This window comes from Aquarana catesbeiana, linkage group LG06 (assembly GCF_042186555.1).
Source record: "Aquarana catesbeiana isolate 2022-GZ linkage group LG06, ASM4218655v1, whole genome shotgun sequence".
Classification (NCBI taxonomy): domain Eukaryota; kingdom Metazoa; phylum Chordata; class Amphibia; order Anura; family Ranidae; genus Aquarana; species Aquarana catesbeiana.
This window is the reverse complement of record NC_133329.1, coordinates 408,632,653-408,653,635: the sequence shown is the minus strand read 5'-3', so window position 1 is coordinate 408,653,635 and position 20,983 is coordinate 408,632,653. Positions and strand designations below refer to the sequence as shown.

General features: G+C 50.3%; 1 protein-coding gene across 1 annotated transcript in view; it reads left to right on the top strand.

The window, feature by feature from the left end:
* The window catches only part of LOC141147265 (CLIP-associating protein 1-A-like), a gene marked incomplete in the record, with an annotated part of 201,372 nt that overhangs the window by 42,997 nt on the left and 137,392 nt on the right, over nucleotides 1-20,983 (top strand).

Sequence of the window (20,983 nt, the reverse complement as noted above, 5' to 3'; positions counted from 1 at the left end):
TTGAGAGTTGTATGGGAGCTGGTTGTGGCTGATCCCCGATAGGACTATCACCAGTACCAACACATAAGCAACAACCACAGCAGCATCAAGACCCTTCTGCCTAAGATCCAGTGTAGTATTTGCTCTCACCAGTGTCCAGTAGGGGTGCTACGCCATCATTCTGGCTTTTTGGCAGGGATGGCTTGCTGTGTCCCTTCTGGTATGATGGGGGGCTCTGAAGGCTAGTGCCGGTGTTCTATCAAAATAGCCAATTCATCAAGATCTCCAATTACGTCACTTCCAGTTACTGTAAACCGTCAGTAATTGGAGATTTCAACGACTTGCTGTTTTGACGCAACACCAGCAACCGTATACACTCCGGTACAAGGTATTATGAGCAGATATTGTTACTCCGCTCCGATACCAACCAACAAAATGGTCGCCTCCGCGGCGGCGACAACTTTTTCCTCGTTACGCACTGTTTTATCAAAACAGCAAAGTCTTCGTGTACCGGAGTGCACACCTTTGCCGGTGTTGTGTCAAAAAGGCAAGTCGCCTAAATCTCCAATTACTGATGGTTTACAGTAACCGGAAGTGACGTTATTGTAGATCTTGATGAATTGGCTATTTTGACAAAACACGGGCCGGAACAGAAACCAGAGCGTCCACGGGATGTGGGGCACGAGAGTAATTGCCCCACCCTGGGAAGACAGGAGGGGCCCAAAGCCTCCTGATTTGAATAGGTCTACCTTGTCTGGTCATGGGCTTGGTAGGCAGAGAATCCACAGTGCTGTGCCCCCTGGGAGTTTGTCGCCCCCTGGGAGTTTGTCGCCCCCTGGGAGTTTGTCGCCCCCTGGGAGTTTGTCGCCCCCTGGGAGTTTGTCGCCCCCTGGGAGTTTGTCGCCCCCTGGGAGTTTACCCCCTGGGAGTTGGTCGCCCCCTGGGAGTTGGTCGCCCCCTGGGAGTTGGTCGCCCCCTGGGAGTTGGTCGCCCCAGAGGTTCTCTTAATAACACTGTGGGCCTGGTAGCCCCACTGGGTAAAAAGGCACAAGGCCACATCAAAAGTTTTTTTCTGCACAGCGCCTCTAAGGCCTAAGTCCGGCACACATTGGCTGAGACAGCAGAAGGAACCATTGGCTCCCACTGCTGTCACTCAAGCCAGTGAGCCAATGAGGAGGAACAATAATTTATTCTTTAATTTGGCTGTGCACTGTAAAAATGTTGTCCCATCCTGAGAATCCCTTAAGCCGCGTACACACGATCGGACTTTCCGACGAGAAATGTTCGATGACAGGCTGACTGTGTGTATGCTCCATCGAACAATTGTCGTTTTTTTTCGCGGACAAATGTTGGATGTCTGGTTTTAAAATTTTCCGTGGACAAATGTCTGTTGTCGGATTTTCCAAGCGTGTGTACACAAGTCCGTCGGATAAAAGTCCAAAGTACTAACACGCATGCTGGGAAGCAAGGTCGAGCCGGAAGCTGTCGGTCTTGTAAACGATCGCTCGTAATGGAGAATTAACATTCGTGACGCGGCAAATTATGAAAACTTGAAATGCAGCGCACAATTCTCTTCTTCTTTAATGGGATAATAATGAAGCTGCTTTGCTGGTGATACTGATGGAGTTATTGCAAACAAATTTTCAAAGATTTTTTTTTTTCCTAGTGATGTCAAGAATAATATTATGCTTTTTTTTTTTTTTTTTTATTTGGGCAAGTTACCACAACACCATTATCCCGTAGTTTTTAAGATCAAAGATACAACTATGTTGGTGTCTCTTGTTAATTTTACATTGTATTTTATAAAATGTAACTGCCGACTCCCAAGCTGTCATTTGAAGTAAAACACTCAGCCAAGTATTATTCTACACAATTATTTTATTGTGCATTAAAAAAAAAACAAATAAAATTAGACATGCTATCTGCCAATAGAACTTAACCAAAAAGTACATTCTATGCATCCAAAAATATAGAAAATATACCAAATCAAATCATTATCATTCAACCAAAAAAATGTCAAAGCAATAACTCCAAGGCCAATAATAAATAACACGTTATCTCCTCCGATTCCGCAACATGGCTGGTTGAAGAATGGCCGTTCAGAAATGAACTGAAAAGCGTTAAATGAAAAGCGCAAAAAGAAAAGCGCGAATCAACACTCACCAAACTTCTACTAACACGAAATTGGCAGAAGGAGCCCAAAGGGTGGCGCTAAAGAGCTGAAAAACCACGTAGGACGTCACTACGTTCGTGATTGTTGGCCAACAATAGTGTGCCGTGTGTATGCAAGACAAGTTGGAGCCAACGCCCTTCAGACAAAAGTCCACGGTTTTGTTGGCGGAAAATCCGATCGTGTGTACGAGACTTTTGTGTGGCCCTGAAGGCACCCTACGGCTCGACATCCTTCAACTCAAAATTAGTTGGCTGAGCCGCAGCTGCATCCAATCAAAATGCTGCCTCTGTTCAAGTGTTTTGATGGGCGGTCAGTGCAGCTGTCAAACTACAATAGCCGCATTGGGAGATTTGTTCCTTTGCACGGTATAATGTGGATGGAGGAATCTGTTAGATTCTGTGTTCAGCCCGCAGACTGAATGAAAAATAACTTGTTTTTGTACAGCCAGCTTTAAGGATCTCTTATTATTACTGCTATTATTATAACGATTATTATTCTGCTCATATCGGCTTTCCTCGGCTCTCTGTATGTAGGATCTGTCTTGCAGGCGCAGTGACACAGCTCTTCTTGCACTGTGGTTGCTAGGGGGAGGGCTCTGGTTTCTAAGGGAGGTGTTCAGGCTCATATAATGCGGCCGGCCCTGGGAGTGAGGGGGGATTATACTCTTCAGCTTTAGTCATCTGCAGCATCAATTCTCTTCCCTTTACCTCTGGAGTCTGCTCTGTATTCCCAGATTCTGCTAGAACAAAGATGGCTTCCTCTCTGTCTGCAGAGAGAATTGAAGTTCCCGGGGGGTCCAGCATGGAAGTTCCCGGGGGGTCCAGCATGGAAGTTCCCGGGGGGTCCAGCATGGAAGTTCCCGGGGGGTCCTGCATGGAAGTTCCCGGGGGGTCCTGCATGGAAGTTCCCGGGGGGTCCAGCATGGAAGTTCCCGGGGGGTCCTGCATGGAAGTTCCCGGGGGGTCCAGCATGGAAGTTCCCGGGGGGTCCAGCATGGAAGTTCCCGGGGGGTCCAGCATGGAAGTTCCCGGGGGGTCCAGCATGGAAGTTCCCGGGGGGTCCAGCATGGAAGTTCCGGGGGGGTCCTGCATGGAAGTTCCCGGGGGGGGTCCAGCATGGAAGTTCCCGGGGGGGGGTCCAGCATGAAAGTTCCCGGGGGGGTCCAGCATGGAAGTTCCCGGGGGGGGGTCCAGCATGAAAGTTCCCGGGGGGGTCCAGCATGGAAGTTCCCGGGGGGTCCAGCATGGAAGTTCCCGGGGGGGGTCCAGCATGGAAGTTCCCGGGGGGGGGTCCAGCATGAAAGTTCCCGGGGGGGTCCAGCAGGGAAGTTCCCGGGGGTCCAGCATGGAAGTTCCCGGGGGTCCTGCTTGGAAGTCCCGGCATGTGTCTGTATAAAGCTCACTCTGGGCGTCATTTATGAAACAATGTCAGCTGATCAGATTGTTTTATCTTCTGAGCTGCACTTGCAATATAACGGCTGTATTTGGGTTGCTGTTGGTGACAGGACCCGTCTTTCATTTTGCCAACTTAGGATGTGTTTTTCTTTTTATGGAGACGTGCCGTGAAAGTTATAGACATCTGGAGATGTTTAGGCCTCGTTCACTGCGTATCCTCTGTGTGAGCGCGTGTTTACTTGCACAGGTGCTCCGTGCATCCCTGTGCAGACAGCCCCATTCATGTCAACTGGGACACAGCAGATGCATAAACAGAGCCGCTGCTCCCAATTTTTCACTCTTGTGGATGTGTGCCCCCCCCCCCCCCCCCCCCCCCCCCAAACTAGGGATGCACCGATATATTGGCTGCTGAAAATTATCGACCGAAAATAGGATTACCGGCATTTTGCCAATAGAGGAAAAAAAGGTGCCGATAATGGCATGCTGCGTTCTAATGACTTCAATGCAAAAATGTCCCCTATTGACTTCAGTGCAAAAACGTCCCCTATTGACTTCAATGCAAAATTGCCAACCACATAAGTTAAATAGAAAAATTAAACTGTCAGTTTCGGTTTTCGGTCAAGTGTATCCTGAGTTTTGGGCTTCAGTCCAGAATTTTCATTTCGGTGCACCACTACCCCGCACGCGTCTGCTTGGATCGAGAGCAGCAGCTGTGTCTGTGCAGCGGCTGCATCACAGTGGGCATGAATGGGACTGCCTGCAGAGGGATGCCTTAACACTGCCCCCACATGGCTGTATGCTGCAGTACGCCCGGGTGAACGAGGCCTTACAGCAGGGGTGCCCAACCTTTTGAGGAACGAGGGCCAGTTTATCAACTTGGTAACCGGTTGCGGGCCACAATGAGCGTAAAGGGGGGGGGGGGTGACAGGTCTGTGTCCACTCTGCATATGTAGAGCAGGCACGGATGCAACACGCTCTACCCTAAGGGCCCTCCGATCCGCCCAGACAGAAAGGGACAGATCCCCTTCTGTTTTTTTTTTTTTTTTTTTTTTTTAAGGCGATCGGATTGCAGATAGGTGGCTGTAAACGAACACGAGTCTGCCGCTCTATAGAGGTGAATGGAGAGTCTGTTTGAGTCCACCTGAAAAAGAGACAGGTGGACCCGATCAGACCATTCATGTGAAAGGGGCCTAAGGCTGCTTTCACACTGATGCACAGCGGTTTACCTTCTCCTCAACTGACCTCAATCTTCATTTCTTCCCCAGGATTCCTGCAGCTGGCTGGTACTGCTGGCGGGTACTGGTACTGTTGGTGGATACTGCTGGCGGGTACTGGTACTGCTAGTTTATACTGCTGGCTGGTACTGATTACTGGTACAGATGGTGGGTACTGATACTGGTGGCTGGTACTGGTGGCTGCTGTCCCAGATCGCGGGTTCCTGTGTCCCGACCCGCCATCCTCGAGTATAATTGTGACAGAAGCATGCAGCTGCAGTAGAGAGCAGAGCCGATGCTTCCTACCACAGGCGGAGTCACATTTGCTATCACTCCGCCTGTGAAGGAGCCGGCGCTATACAGGAAGCATCGGCTCTGCTTCCTCTAGCCGAGGCTCCGTTCCTCGCACTAATGCTCGGAGATGGCGGGTCGGGAACCCGCGATCTGGGCTTGCCAACCCGCCATCTCAGAGCAAGACATGGCGGGCCACATCGGAGGGCGCAGGCCAGTGGTTGGGCACCCCTGCCCTACAGGCCATTAGTGTATCATTTTTGGTCTTTGTGCTTTATCTGTAATCACAGGCTGGCTTCATGATGTGTGACATAAAGAGAACTTCCACCAGAATCCTCCTCATTGCTGTCTATTAAAAGAAAAGAAAAGCATGAACAGTAGATACTCAATCTTAGGGATATATATATAATATATGAATGAACCCCACTGGCAATTGGCTCTGCTTCACACCATTGAAAATTGGATTTTTAATTTGTCACCAAAAAGTAACACATTTTTTCTGGGGTTAAAATAGAACTAAAGGCAAAACTTTTTTTTCCCTTTTTGGATGGATTGAGGAAAGATGAAGAACCCCTTTTTATTGCTGCCTGTGCCCCCCGTTAGGGAGATTCACCCTCTCTATTCATCCTTTTTGCCATGATCACCGAAAGTGGGAAAAAAAACAAAAAACAAATTGGACGTTGTCAACAGAACAGGAATAGAGAGAAAATCTTCCAATGGGGGACACTAGTTTTGCTGACAACCAGAGATTCCCTAATTTTGCAGGGATTTCCTCTCACTTCCTGTTTGGCTATGGGACAGGAAGTGAAGGGAAGTCTCCCAAGTGGGACATAGATGGCAAAAAACTGATGGGTTATAAGCTTCCCGAACTCTTATCCAAAATGAAAAAAAAAAGTCTTTGCCTGTAGTTCTACTGTAAAGCGGTAAATATACTGCAGCTTACCAATCATTAGATGTGGTAGCTGCGTTCGTTTTCTTTTCTTTGGCTGTTTTCACCTGGTGATCTGGCCGGTAACACACCCTCCTGTATTAGAGTGCCCCCACTCTGGATGAAGGAGCACAGGGGGCACCTTTTGACAACAGCATTGTCAGTTCGGGTGGGAGGGGAGTGTTAGTGTATCTAAATCTGCTAGTCCATCTAACATATTGAAGCCAAACTCCAGCTCACACTTTATAATCGGTTACAGCAAACAGTTTTTTTTTTTTTCTTTTGGGATAAGGGTTTTGCATAAATAAAAGCTGATCGTTGTAAAGCAATCCTGTCAGTGTTAAGTGGTTTTTCTCATCCATGCAAACTGATACATTCTGCTGAAAAGCAAGAGCTGGTGAAAAACTTGTTGGCCAGATCACCAGATGAAAATAGCCTAAAAAAGAAAACTAATGCAGCCATCACATCTAAGAATTGCAATATAATGAATGTTTACTTTTGGGTTTAAGGCAGCTACTTTCATCATTGCAGAACACAATAAATAAAAGTGTTATTAGAATAAAAGGGTTGTATAAGCTACATATTGACTGCAGTCATTTCACTAACTATTAACACGGCAGCTACTCTGTTTTGGCCAGAATTACACTTTAATCAATTCCCACCCAGCCTATAGCAGATTGACGGCCGGGCGGGACTCTCTTCCCTCTGGGTGGACCCCGGGGGCGCGCAGTGTGGCGACCGGTGGTGAGTTGTGTCCCTCAGACACCGTGCATCACCGATCAGGGTAAAGAGCCAATGACATCGGCCCTTTACCATGTGATCAGCTGTGTCCAATCGCAGCTGATGCCACGTAAACAAATGCTGGTTATCGGCACTTCCTTTCCTCAGTGCTGTCACTGTATGAGGAATTGAAAGTTAATAACCGCCTTTCCTGTGACCGCAAACTTTACACTGATCAGTGCCCTGATTATCAGTACAGCCCCATCAGTGCCAGTCATTGTTTATCAGTGTAGCATATCAGTGCCCATCTGTGCCACCTCCATCATTGCAGCCTCATTAGTGCCACCTCCATCATTGCTGCCTCATTAGTGCCACCTCCATCATTGCAGCCTCATTAGTGCCACCTCCATCATTGCAGCCTCATTAGTGCCACCTCCATCATTGCAGCCTCATTAGTGCCACCAATCAGTGCAGCCTCATTGGTGCCACTCATTAGTGCCCATCGGTGCTGCCTCATTAGTGCCAGTCATTGTTTATCAATGCAGCATATCAGTGCCTGTTCATGCCACCTCATCATTGCAGCATATCAGTGTAGCATATCAGTGCCCATTCATGCCACCTCATCATTACAGCCTCATTAGTGCCACCCATCAGTGCAGCCTCATTGGTGCCACTCATTAGTGCCCATCAGTGCCACCCATTGGTGCAGCCTTTATTATTGCCCATCGGTGCTGCCTCTTTAGTGCCAGTCATTGTTTATTAATGCAGCATACATATCAGTGCCCATTCATGCCACCTCATCATTGCAGCCCCATAAGTGCTGCCCCAACAGCACACATCAGTGAAGAAGAAAAAATACCTATTTGCTACATTTTATAACAGAAATGAATAAAGTTTTTTTTTTTTTCTTTTTCAAAATCTTTGGTTTTTGTTTCGCTTAGCAAATACCAAAAAAAAAGGGGAAAAAATGGTGATTAAATACCACCAAAAGAAAGCTCTATTTGTGTGATACAAATTTCATTTGTGTACAGCGTAGCATGACCGCACAATTGTCATTCAAAGTGTGACAGAGCTGAAAGCTGAAAATTGGCCTGGGCAGGAAGGGGGTGAAAGTGCCCGGTATTGAAGGGGTTAAGTTGCACTTTGTAAGAAGGAATCTACTTGATGGACTGAAGGTTGGATTATAAATGACATTTCCGCACGCTGGTTTTCTCCACATTGCATATTTTGGGCTCTTCGCTTGTTCTGCTCGGCACTGATTGGCAGAGATCTGAGACGTCAATGTTTCCAGAGGTTGTACAGTAATCAGTTCAGTAATGGCGTATTACACGTTTTATCGCGGCCGTCCTTTCACCGAATGTTGGTAGAATAGAAATAGGAAAAGTTGGTGAGGGCCTTCTCGCCGTCCGTCACTCTCACACACTTCTCTGGAGAAATGACTTTTAATTGGCAATTAGTGGATGTTGTAATTATTTTCCCCCAGCGTTGTTCTAGAAGAATTTCTCTGGTATGCAATGATGAAGACGGCTTTGTGTCCTTCTCCTCACACACTGTCCTAAATCCACTGATTGGTCTGGTTGCTCTTTGATGGGGAGCCAGAAATCCTGTTCTGTAGCTGCGGCATAATGAGCTCCTTCTATGAAGACCGGGGGAGACGATGGTTGGTTAATGTGATCAATTTGTCGGCTTTCTAGCAGGAGGGAGACCGATGTGCCCCGAAGAATCTGCTAGTTGATGAATTGTCACTCCTGTTCCTTTGTACACATCATGTCCTCATTATATCATCTCCTTAGTAGTGCTGCACAGTGATTGTGTGTCCTTGTCCCTGAAATCAACCCCCTCTCTGGGTGACTTATCCTGTCACTGATTTGATCTCCGATTGTTTAGCAATCTGACAGCCCCTAGTCTCATGCAGATTAATACTAGAGCAATACAGATCTGTCTATAGAGCACCATCATGGAAATATGGAATAGCAAGCATGTGCTTGTAAAACTTTACAGGTAACTTCTACAATGATGGAGGATTAGTATTCTCTCTCTCTTAAAGTAAAACTAAACTTTTTCATCAGGGGGAGGGAGGGGTCTTCTCTTCTCAGGACACCCTCCTGCTCGTGTTTCGTCAGATTGGGCAACCCGTCAGATTTTGTACCGGAAGTGGCGTCCCGTCGCCACCATCTTGGTACACCCCATAAGGATACAGTGAGAAGGCAGCAAGCGGACATCTTGCTACACCCACCGGAGTCTTGCATTTCACATCAGCTTATAACAGTCAGACTGTTTTGATGTTGATTTTTCAAAGCAGCCGTGTTCTGTCAGATTAGCAAACCTGTGAGATCACCAGGCCTGCCGCTGCTTTGAAAAATCAACATCTAAACAGTCAGATGGATTTTTAAATACTGAATTTCACTATATAAGCTCAGTTTAGTGTTAAAAATAAGTGTGAAAGGCAAGACTCCGGTGGGTGTAACAAGATGTCCGCTTGCCGCCGCCTTACTGTATCATTACTGTGGACGAGTGCGGGGTGTAGCAAGATGGCGGCTACGGAACGCCACTAATCTGATGAAACACCTGCATGCCTGAGCTGAGGGCAAATGGATTCCAGGAAGTAAATGCTGCATGAATCATCTGCCCTTACTCAAGATGGCCGCAGCTAGAAATAGTAGGGGGTGTGATGTCTCAACAAAATAAAGCATGGAGATATAGATGGATGGGGAGTGTGCTTTTAATTTTATAAATTAATTAAATGGCATTTTCAGTTTGTGATCATATACAATTAAACAGGACCTTCAGCTTCTACCAGCCCGTTCCCCCCTACAATTTTTTTTTCTCTGCCCTGGCTTACCTGGTGGCGTTCTAGGCATGGTTCAGATACTAACCCAGCTACCGGATCCAGCGTTGTCCCGCTGACATTCTTCTGTCAACAGGCACCGCTGGGTCTCACGCCACCATTTTTCCTGTGACGTCATCGTTGGGGTCAGTGGAAAGAGTAGTGCCCCATTGTTGGGGGTCAGTGGAAAGAGTAGTGCCCCATTGTTGGGGGTCAGTGGGAAGAATAGTGCCCCATTGTTGGGGGTCAGTGGGAAGAATAGTGCCCCATTGTTGGGGGTCAGTGGGAAGAATAGTGCCCCATTGTCGGGGGTCAGTGGGAAGAATAGTGCCCCATTGTCGGGGGTCAGTGGGAAGAATAGTGCCCCATTGTCGGGGGTCAGTGGGAAGAATAGTGCCCCATTGTCGGGGGTCAGTGGGAAGAATAGTGCCCCATTGTCGGGGGTCAGTGGGAAGAATAGTGCCCCATTGTCGGGGGTCAGTGGGAAGAATAGTGCCCCATTGTCGGGGGTCAGTGGGAAGAATAGTGCCCCATTGTCGGGGGTCAGTGGGAAGAATAGTGCCCCATTGTCGGGGGTCAGTGGGAAGAATAGTGCCCCATTGTCGGGGGTCAGTGGGAAGAATAGTGCCCCATTGTCGGGGGTCAGTGGGAAGAATAGTGCCCCATTGTCGGGGGTCAGTGGGAAGAATAGTGCCCCATTGTCGGGGGTCAGTGGGAAGAATAGTGCCCCATTGTCGGGGGTCAGTGGGAAGAATAGTGCCCCATTGTCGGGGGTCAGTGGGAAGAATAGTGCCCCATTGTCGGGGGTCAGTGGGAAGAATAGTGCCCCATTGTCGGGGGTCAGTGGGAAGAATAGTGCCCCATTGTCGGGGGTCAGTGGGAAGAATAGTGCCCCATTGTGGGGGTCAGTGAAAAGAATAGTGCCCCATTGTTGGGGTCAGTGGGAAGAATACTTACCCATTGTTGGGGGTCAGTGAGAAGAATCGTGCCCCATTGTTGGGGGTCAGTGGGAAGAATAGTGCCCCATTGTTGGTGTAGAAGGAATAGTTCCTTGTATCAGTGGGAGGAACAGTGTCCCCCGGGCCACAGTTTGGAGACCGCTGGCCTAGGCAAGTGGCATGCATTGGGGGATGGGGTCTCGCTGTTTTCTTTTCTTTTTTTTTTTCTTTTTTTTTTAAAGGTATATTTAAGGAGCCAATCGGTTGTGCAGCATTGCTAGTGTTCTTCAGGGGAGCATGTTGATAGAAGCAGTATGCAGAGAGATGAACTTAAAATCTGCTGTGGCAGGGACATGACCTGCAAATGTTACTTAAAGTGAATGTAAACCCTCACATATACCCAGTGAAGTGACTGGGCTCAGGTGATACACAGAGAGGAAAAAAATCCTCCTACATAAGTTGTACCTGTTTATCTATGGACCTCTTTTCCCTACATCCATTCAAAGTGCAGAATTTACACAGGATCTCTCAACTCTGAAAAGCAGGTGGTGGAGAGCTAATGTTGGATCAGTGAGGAGAGCTGATTGGAGGGAAAGGACACGCCCCCCGACCCCCCCCCCCCCCCCCCCCCCCCCCACTGCGCACAGCACACCGGAACAGAGCTGAGGCTGTCAATCACAGGCTGTACGCTCCGCTGTCACCATTTTTTTTCTTGGTGTCAGGAAAACTTGTCAGAAGTGCTGATAGCAGAGGAAGGAGGCAGCAGACAGAAATGACACTTAGACTTTGACTGAGACAAGAACACCCTGTGGAGGGGATATGCTTTGTTCTTATTTCATGTCTGAGGTTGACAAATGCTAGTCTGCTCTGCCAGATCGGGCTGTTCTGAGCCGTGTAAATCTCGGTACTGGATAGATAGAATTATACGTATATATAAATATATTTCTTCTCTGTGTTAAGCCCTTTGCCTGGTATTCAGTGTTAGTTGAGAAGATCATCTCTATTCTTCAGCATCTTACATGAGGATCTGCTGACACACAAAACATGGTGGGCTTTGCTGAAAGCATAAAAAAAAAAAAAAAAAACACATTGTGAAAGAGGAGCTTGTATGATGCAGAAGACCCCGAGCCCCTGGAAGGTGGTGCAGCAAAGGCCACAGCTGTTCTGGCTGCTCCCAGCGGACAGACGGGGCCCCGTCTCTGGTGACTGCAGTTACTGGCCTCGCGCTCGGTGTCTGAGATCTATCGATCAGCTCAGCATGTTAACCACATGATAATGGCACTAATTTCTTCCTGCAGGAAATGCAGTGCTCAGGATTTCACACAACCAGCCGGAAATGTAGACGGCTGGCCTTGGGATTTTTTTTTTTTTAAATCAGTAATATGCCCAGAGGCCGGGTCATCTCTGGTGGCATCTTATTCCGTGTCATAAAGTCTGGAGACACGTTTGATTTATTGATAAAGAAACTGCTGCCAACTTTAATGCTGATGTCATAATTGGCTTCCTGGCAAATAAATGTTTACCGTATTCTTCATGATACATATTTTAGATGATTTTCCTCAGATGGGGGAATGGATGATATCATTTGGATTGTTGTGATGATTTGTGGCACTGTTTTATGGAGAACGAGGTGATGGCTCCACTCCTGAAATGTTTCTTCATAGGGGACAGGAAATGCCAGATATTTGCAGGCAAGATACAGAAACAAAGCTTGTGAATCATTTGTGGAACTTTCTTCAATGGTAAATGCTGTTATTGGTACCATCTACCCCTTCTCAACCTGATTACCCCAGAGGAACCCTTGAAATAACTTTTAAGTCTCGGGGAACCCCTTGTAAAATTTAGTAATTGGGGTCAGCGGGAAGACTGTCACTTACATTGGGGATCAAAGCAAAGGCTGTCCCATATACTGGTGATCAGTGGGAAGAATGCCCCTTACATTGGTGATCAGTGGGAAGAATGTTCCTTACATTGGTGATCAGTGGGAAGAATGTTCCTTACATTGGTGATCAGTGAGAAGAATGTTCCTTACATTGGTGATCAGTGAGAAGAATGTTCCTTACATTGGTGATCGGTGGGAAGAATGTCCCTTACATTGGTGATCAGTGAGAAGAATGTTCCTTACATTGGTGATCAGTGAGAAAAATGTTCCTTACATTGGTGATCAGTGGGAAGAATGTTCCTTACATTGGTGATCAGTGAGAAGAATGTTCCTTACATTGGTGATCAGTGAGAAGAATGTTCCTTACATTGGTGATCGGTGAGAAGAATGTTCCTTACATTGGTGATCAGTGAGAAGAATGTTCCTTACATTGGTGATCATTGGGAAGAATGTTCCTTATCCTTACATTGGTGATCAGTGAGAAGAATGTTCCTTACATTGGTGATCAGTGGGAAGAATGTTCCTTACATTGGTGATCAGTGAGAAGAATGTTCCTTACATTGGTGATCAGTGGGAAGAATGTTCCTTACATTGGTGATAAGTGAGAAGAATGTTCCTTACATTGGTGATCAGTGAGAAGAATGTTCCTTACATTGGTGATCAGTGAGAAGAATGTTCCTTACATTGGTGATAAGTGAGAAGAATGTTCCTTACATTACGTTTGCAGCTATCCAAAGAGAATCATGGTCGTCATGCTGCTGGCTCTGCCAAGTGGTGATGGCCCTGGAGCTATGCTGGCACCATCAGGTGAGAGGTCAACCAGCCACAACTCGTGGATCCCTAGTTGAGAATGACTGGTATATTTCTACAGCACCATCATATTCAGTATCTACGTTCTTCTGGGTATTTAAAAAGAAATTTAATTAGTTGTTTTTACTGTTGTTGTTGTACTCTATTATCCAGGATTGTCACCTCCTTGAGATCTCTTGTGTTTATTCTGGATGGGATTGGACCTTAAAGTTAAATAGTAGTCAGGAGGGTGACCGTATACTTGAAAAGTTTGGTAAACTTACCAATGAGTTTGCCTAATTCATGTGATGACAGCTCAATGCTCTCCCTTGGTGAACCATCTTTGCAGAAACTTACTCCGTTGCTGGTGTCTTTTTTTGACCATGGTGTGGTTAGTGATGATGCAACATCTGCATAGGATTGGTGGAATGACACCATCCTACCATATAACCACACTCAAGCATCTGAAAGATGCCAGGAGTGAACATTGTACATGTGTTGTGGGCAGTTAGAAAAATATTTTGCTTTTAAAAAAAGAAAAAACATTAACGGATGGTATTTTTTTGTTCTTCGTAGAATTGGGAAGCTTTAGAACACGTAGCAGATTTATTTTCTGTATCGCCCTTGGGGTGATTTCCACAAACTTCCTGTTCCAGTGACCAGTGGAAGGGCCAGAGGAGAAATCTATTGTTCTCTGTTGGCATTGGGGTGAACCTTGGGCCTGATGTTCCTGTTGAGGACAGTGCAGGAGAACATGTACCAAGTGGCCTGCTTCCATGAGATCGGGTTGTAAGATTCCCCGTCACCCGCTGGTGTCTGATTGAACTGTCTTTGTCGCCCATAGCAGCCAGATTCTAAACTAAAAGGAGCACCTTGGTTGCCGCACAATTCTTATTTTTCTCATAGTAAAGGTCAACTCTGTTGCAAGCTAACATTACAGTTTTGGGTGGGCATTGGAGTTGATCTGTTTCTCTGCCTTTTGTACCAAAGTCAAGTGTAGTATCTGTTCTTATCTGTTTTCAGGATCAGAATGATGGCGTCCTCTTGTATGGGGTAATTCCCAATGTAATAAGGGGGGTACGGCCGGTTGGATCATTTCCTCTCGGGCTGAATCTGGCTTGGTTTACCAGGATTGCCCCCAGTTGTAGGCACTCTCCCTAAGTGATAATGTCTGACTGGTAGGGATGGAGCAGCATTTTATACTTGGTCAGGGTCTGGGAGGAGCAGGTAGCTCCTGGTGATGTGCCCCCTGGGGGTGGCCTCCCAGGTGTGCCAGAAAACACTAGGCAGGCTGGGGACTAGTGAGTTAGGGACTTGGAGACGGGGGTTCAGGACTTGAGTTGGGAACTTGGAGGTAGAGGGGTTGGGGACTTGGAGACGGGGTTTGGGAAATTGAGGAGGGGGGGTTTGAGGACTTGGAGACTGGGTGGTTTGAGGACTTGGAGATGGGGGGCTGGAGGACTTGGAGACGGGGGGGGGGGGGTTACGATTTGGGGACTTGGAGACAGGGGGGGTTGAGGACTTGGAGATGGGGGGTTGAGGACTTGGAGACGGGGGGGGGGAGAGGACTTGGAGACGAGGGGGTTGAGGACTTGGGTGCAGGGGGGGTTGAGGACTTGGAGACGGGGGGGGTTGAGGACTTGGAGACGGGGGGTTGAGGACTTGGAGACGGGGGGGTTGAGGACTTGGAGATGGGGGGTTGAGGACTTGGGGGCAGGGGGACTTGGAGGCTGGGTGTGTGTTTAGGGTTGGGGTCTTGGAGGTGGCGGTTGGGGATTTGGAGACCGGGGTTGATGACTTGGAGGGGGGGGGGGGGGGTTGGGGGAGTTTGAGGACTGCGGAGTTGGAGACTTGCAGACAGGGGGGTTGCATTAAATTTGCCAGCACCACTGCAAAACTGAAAAGTTAGATTGGGGTGGAAATTGTCTTTCCTAATTATATGGAGAGGGTTGTACTGTACAGAGCGATGGGCCCCCAGGGGCCCCCAGGGGCCCCTTCTGTGCATAGTGTACTGCCCTGAATGGGGTCCATGTCAGCATTGTCTGGAGCAGCCAATCAGATTGCAGGTGTCACTCGCCCAGGGATGGGAAGTGACCTGTGGTTGGTTGCTGGGGGGTCTATCATAAGTGTGTAGAGAGGGGGATGGCCGCTGTCACCGCCCGTGTACATGCTCTGTAGGGATCGGTGGTCGGTGTGCGGGGATCCTCCATCTGTCGGTGTAGAGGGAGAGGCTGAGCGCACACCACCCTCCATGACATCAGCGGCTGCAGCAGTCTCGGCTCTCCTCTCCGCCGCCGCCGACATCCTCCTCTCCTCCTCCGCCGGCCGGCCCGGCTCTCCGCCAATGTTCCCCGGAGCCGAGCGATGCTGAGGAAGCTGATCTGCCAGAGAATCTGCACAAGTAAGATCGGCCGACACCCGACCCGCCGCCATCATCATCATCATCCCCGCCTCCTCCCTCCATTGTCCTCCCCACCGGCTGTCTGTCTGATCCGGTCTGTCCGTTACCGTCTGTGTGCCCCCCACCCCCCCAGTGTGTGCCCCCCCTCCACCCCCCAATGTCTGTGTGCACCCCCCCCCACCCTAATGTCTGTGTGGCCCCCACCCACCAACCTACCCACCCAAAACGTCTGTGCCCCCCACCCAATGTCTGTCTGTCCTAATGTCCCTCCGTCTGTCCATCCCCACTGAGTGAACTGTGTCCATCTGTCTGTCTCCCCCCCCATTGAACACACACACTCTCTGTGCCCCCACTGAACGCGCGGCGTCTCTGCCCCCTTCCCACTGAACGCGCCGGCGTCTCTGCCCCCTCCCCACTGAACGCGCGGCGTCTCTGCCCCCTCCCCACTGAACGCGCGGCGTCTCTGCCCCCTCCCCACTGAACGCGCGGCGTCTCTGCCCCTTCCCACTGAACGCGCGGCGTCTCTGCCCCCTTCCCACTGAACGCGCGGCGTCTCTGCCCCCTTCCCACTGAACGCGCGGCGTCTCTGCCCCCTCCCCACTGAACGCGCGGCGTCTCTGCCCCCCTCCCCACTGAACGCGCGGCGTCTCTGCCCCCTCCCCACTGAACGCGCGGCGCCTCTGCCCCCTCCCCACTGAACGCGCGGCGTCTCTGCCCCCTCCCCACTGAACGCGCGGCGTCTCTGCCCCCTCCCCACTGAACGCGCGGCGTCTCTGCCCCCTCCCCACTGAACGCGCGGCGTCTCTGCCCCCTCCCCACTGAACGCGCGGCGTCTCTGCCCCCTCCCCACTGAACGCGCGGCGTCTCTGCCCCCTCCCCACTGAACGCGCGGCGTCTCTGCCCCCTCCCCACTGAACGCGCGGCGTCTCTGCCCCCTCCCCACTGAACGCGCGGCGTCTCTGCCCCCTCCCCACTGAACGCGCGGCGTCTCTGCCCCCTCCCCACTGAACGCGCGGCGTCTCTGCCCCCTCCCCACTGAACGCGCGGCGTCTCTGCCCCCTCCCCACTGAACGCGCGGCGTCTCTGCCCCCTCCCCACTGAACGCGCGGCGTCTCTGCCCCCCTCCCCACTGAACGCGCGGCGTCTCTGCCCCCTCCCCACTGAACGCGCGGCGTCTCTGCCCCCTCCCACTGAACGCGCGGCGTCTCTGCCCCCTCCCCACTGAACGCGCGGCGTCTCTGCCCCCTCCCCACTGAACGCGCGGCGTCTCTGCCCCCTTCCCACTGAACGCGCGGCGTCTCTGCCCCCTTCCCACTGAACGCGCGGCGTCTCTGCCCCCTTCCCACTGAACGCGCGGCGTCTCTGCCCCCTCCCCACTGAACGCGCGGCGTCTCTGCCCCCTCCCCACTGAACGCGCGGCGTCTCTGCCCCCCTCCCCACTGAACGCGCGGCGTCTCTGCCCCCTCCCCACTGAACGCGCGGCGTCTCTGCCCCCCCTCCCCACTGAACGCGCGGCGTCTCTGCCCCCTCCCCACTGAACGCGCGGCGTCTCTGCCCCCTCCCCACTGAACGCGCGGCGTCTCTGCCCCCTCCCCACTGAACGCACGGCGTCTCTGCCCCTCCCCACTGAACGCACGGCGTCTCTGCCCCTCCCCACTGAACGCACGGCGTCTCTGCCCCCTCCCCACTGAACGCACGGCGTCTCTGCCCCTCCCCACTGAACGCACGGCGTCTCTGCCCCCCTCCCCACTGAACGCACGGCGTCTCTGCCCCCTCCCCACTGAACGCACGGCGTCTCTGCCCCCTCCCCACTGAACGCACGGCGTCTCTGCCCCCTCCCCACTGAACGCACGGCGTCTCTGCCCCCTCCCCACTGAACGCACGGCGTCTCTGCCCCCTCCCCACTGAACGCACGGCGTCTCTGCCCCCTCCCCACTGAACGCACGGCGTCTCTGCCCCCTCCCCACTGAACGCACGGCGTCTCTGCCCCCTCCCCACTGAACGCACGGCGTCTCTGCCCCCTCCCCACTGAACGCACGGCGTCTCTGCCCCCTCCCCACTGAACGCACGGCGTCTCTGCCCCCTCCCCACTGAACGCGCGGTGTCTCTGCCCCTCCCCCCTTAGCTGTACACCATACCCTGGCTTCCCAGATCCGTGTCGCTATCAGTGTTGTCACCCTCGCCCCGTCCCCGGTGTGCCCCCTGCGTTGTGTACTCTGTTCTGTGATCAGTGATGTCTGTTGCTGGGTGAGGTGGGAAGGTGGCGGCTCTGTTCTCTGCAGTCCCTACGCGCTCCGCCACCCTCACATCCTCCCTTTAATGGGGCCCCCCGGGGACTCCTCGCCCTTTATATGACAATGAGAAAAATGCTACAAAGTGTTATTCTGTATGGTGCCGAGTACAAGGCGGTACAGCCAGGTGTGATGGTAGGATATCACTCCGCCCCGCCCCTTGTGCAGGCCTGTCAGGAGGAGGCGGCTCCAGAGCCGGGCTTGTCTTTTTTTGTTATTTGTGAGTCTATTTTTTATGTTTATTTTTTATGTTTATTTATACACTCACCGGCCACTTTATTAGGTACACCTTGCTAGTAGCGGGTTGGACCCCCCTTTGGCCTTCATTCTTGGTGGCATAGATATACAACAAGGTGTTGGAAACGTTCCTCAGAGATTTTGCTCCATAGTGACATGTTAACGTCACACAGTTGCTGCAGATTTGTCGGCTGCACATTCATGATGCCAATCTCCCGTTCCACCATATCCCAAAGGTGCTCTATTGGATGAGATGTGATGAGTGTGGAGGCCATTGGAGTACAGGGACCTCATTGTCCAGTGGTGAGATGATTGGAGCTTTGTGACATGGTGCATTATCCTGCTGGAAGGAGCCATCAGAAGATGGGGACACTGTAGTCCATAAAGGGATGGACATGGTCAGCAACAATACTCAGGTAGGCCGTGGTGCTTAAACCCCATCCCCCACACCACTACACCCCCCACCCCCAGCCTGAACCGGTGATGCAAGGCAGGATGGATCCATGCGCCAAATTCTGACCCCACCATCTGAATGTCGCAGCTGAAATCCAGACTCATCAGACCAGACAACGTTTCTCCAATCTTCTATCGTCCAATTTTGGTGATCCTGTGCCAATTGTAGGCTCAGTTTCCTGTTCTTAGCTGACAGGAGTGGCACCCGGTGTGGTCTTCTGCTGCTGTAGCCCATCTGCTTCAAGGTTGGATGTGTTGTGCGTTCAGAGATGGTATTCTGCATACCTTGGATGTAACGAGAGGTTGTTTGAGTTACTGTTGTCTTTCTATCATCTGCAACCAGTCTGCCCATTCTCCTCTGACACCAACAAGGCATTTTCCTCCACACAACTCATCATTTGGAGTTTCTGGGTCTAGTCTTGGACACAGGTCAGGGCAGAGTGTCCTTCCACAGGAGAATATTCTGACTCTCTAGACTCAGATTTCCATTCCATAACCCAGGAGCCATCCAATTCCCCACTTCAGTATGAGTCTGATTGTAGACCTCTACATTGCACCATCCTGTCGTGGGATAAGCTGATCTGACAGAGAACCATTCACCTATCACCGTGGACCAGGTTGTCTCTGGCCTGGTAGCTAAGGAATCCGGCTCTAAAGTTTTTGATACCTCAGCCACCCGGCTAGGATCCTTCTATCTTTTAGAGGGTCCTCACTATGGATGTCCATTTCACAGATTGGGGAGAAGTCCTCAGTGCTGGCAACTTGGTTGTTGGGAGAAGTCTTGTCTTCTGATCAACATATGGAAATTCAGACGAATTGACTGTTTCTACAGCCCCGGATTATCCTACTGAAGTGTCACTTAATCTGGATTCAGTTAAACAACGTCACAGAGGTGACTTATCAATCATCGGGGAGTAACCAGAAAAGAGGTAGATGTGATGCTGTCCTGTGCAGAACTTCACATTCCAGCCATGTCCATTCCATTCCAGGTGTAGACAACTAAGGTAGTAGGCAAACGTCTTTGGCTGGCTGTGCCTGGACCTTGAGATTGGTCCCTACACCTTGAAGGGTTCCAGACCCTGTGTCATAGGTGTGTGGGATACCTGATGTTGACCTCCTGGCCAAACAACAAAATTTATGCACATTTGTCAGGAGGTACAGGGATCCTTTTAGCGGAAGCTGTGTATCCTCTGTTGTCTCCTTGGGACCAGTACGCTCTCTGATCTATGCCCTAAACGTCTTCCTCATATGCTTTGCAGGATTGTGATGGAGAGCATTCTGGTAGGCCTCATTGCTCCAGACTGGCCCATGCGAATGGCACTCTGATCTGGTAAGACTGCTGCCAGACACTATTGGATTGTCAGGATCTTCTGGCCAAAGGACCAATTTGCCACGCTGCTTCACAGTCGCTGGCTTTAATGGTATGACTATTGAAGCCCAGGTTCTAAGAGACAGGGGCATCTCTGAGTCTCATTTCTACGATCCTAAATACTATGATACCTTCTTCTCACAACTATATATACATTGTATATAAGCACACTTCACTTGGTTTGGGTCTCAGGACTTCCACCCTAGGAGTTTCTCTGTGGGTCTGGACCAGCACCTGGCAATTGGCCCTATCAATGGTCAGGTTTCTGCCCTTCCTTTTCTGCTTCAGAGAACATTAGCTTGTCAAACTTCAACACTTTTGTACAGGGGGTCTTCCAGATAGCCCACCCCCCTCCCTGTTCTTCCCTCCTGACTTGGATCTGAAACTGGTACTTGCTGTACTTCAGAAACCATTATTAGAACGCATTAGAGACATTCTGTCTCTTTTCTTACCCAGGTGTTAGTGAACTGCCAGCCTTATCGTGCTAGAAACCTTTTTTAAACTTGCATAGCGACAAGGTGGTGTTGAGACACAGGACTTCCTTCTGGCTTAAGGCTGTTCTGCCATTGACCTTAACCAGCATGTTCTTCTGTCCTATCTGGTTCCAGTTTACCAAAAGGAAATTTCCTTTTATTGTCTGGAGGTGTTTCGGGGCTGTGAGCGTCTCTCAGCCACTATTTTATTCAGGAAGACTTATTCCCTCTTACTAATCTCAGGTGGCTCCCATAAGGGTGCACCAGCTTCTCCATGCCTGTCAAGGCACACACTACTATGTTTGTGAGTGCTTATTGGACTTTTCGGCATCAAGCATCGGTTTTGCAGATTTACAAGGCTGCCACAAGGTCTACAGTTCACACGTTCTACCACGTGGACATTTTGGCCTCATCTGGTGCCAGCTTAGGATTAAAGGTCATTCAGGTGGCTCTTGGGCTGCAGGTAGTCCCCAGTTCTGTTTTCTTGCGCTTGCTAGCATTTGTTTGCTTTGTTGCCCACGCTTAAATTGGACTGCTTTGGGACGTCCCAAAGGTTTAGAAGTGCTTTGTCCCTCAATATACAAAGAAAACAAGAGAAATTGCCATAAAATCCTTTTCTTTGGG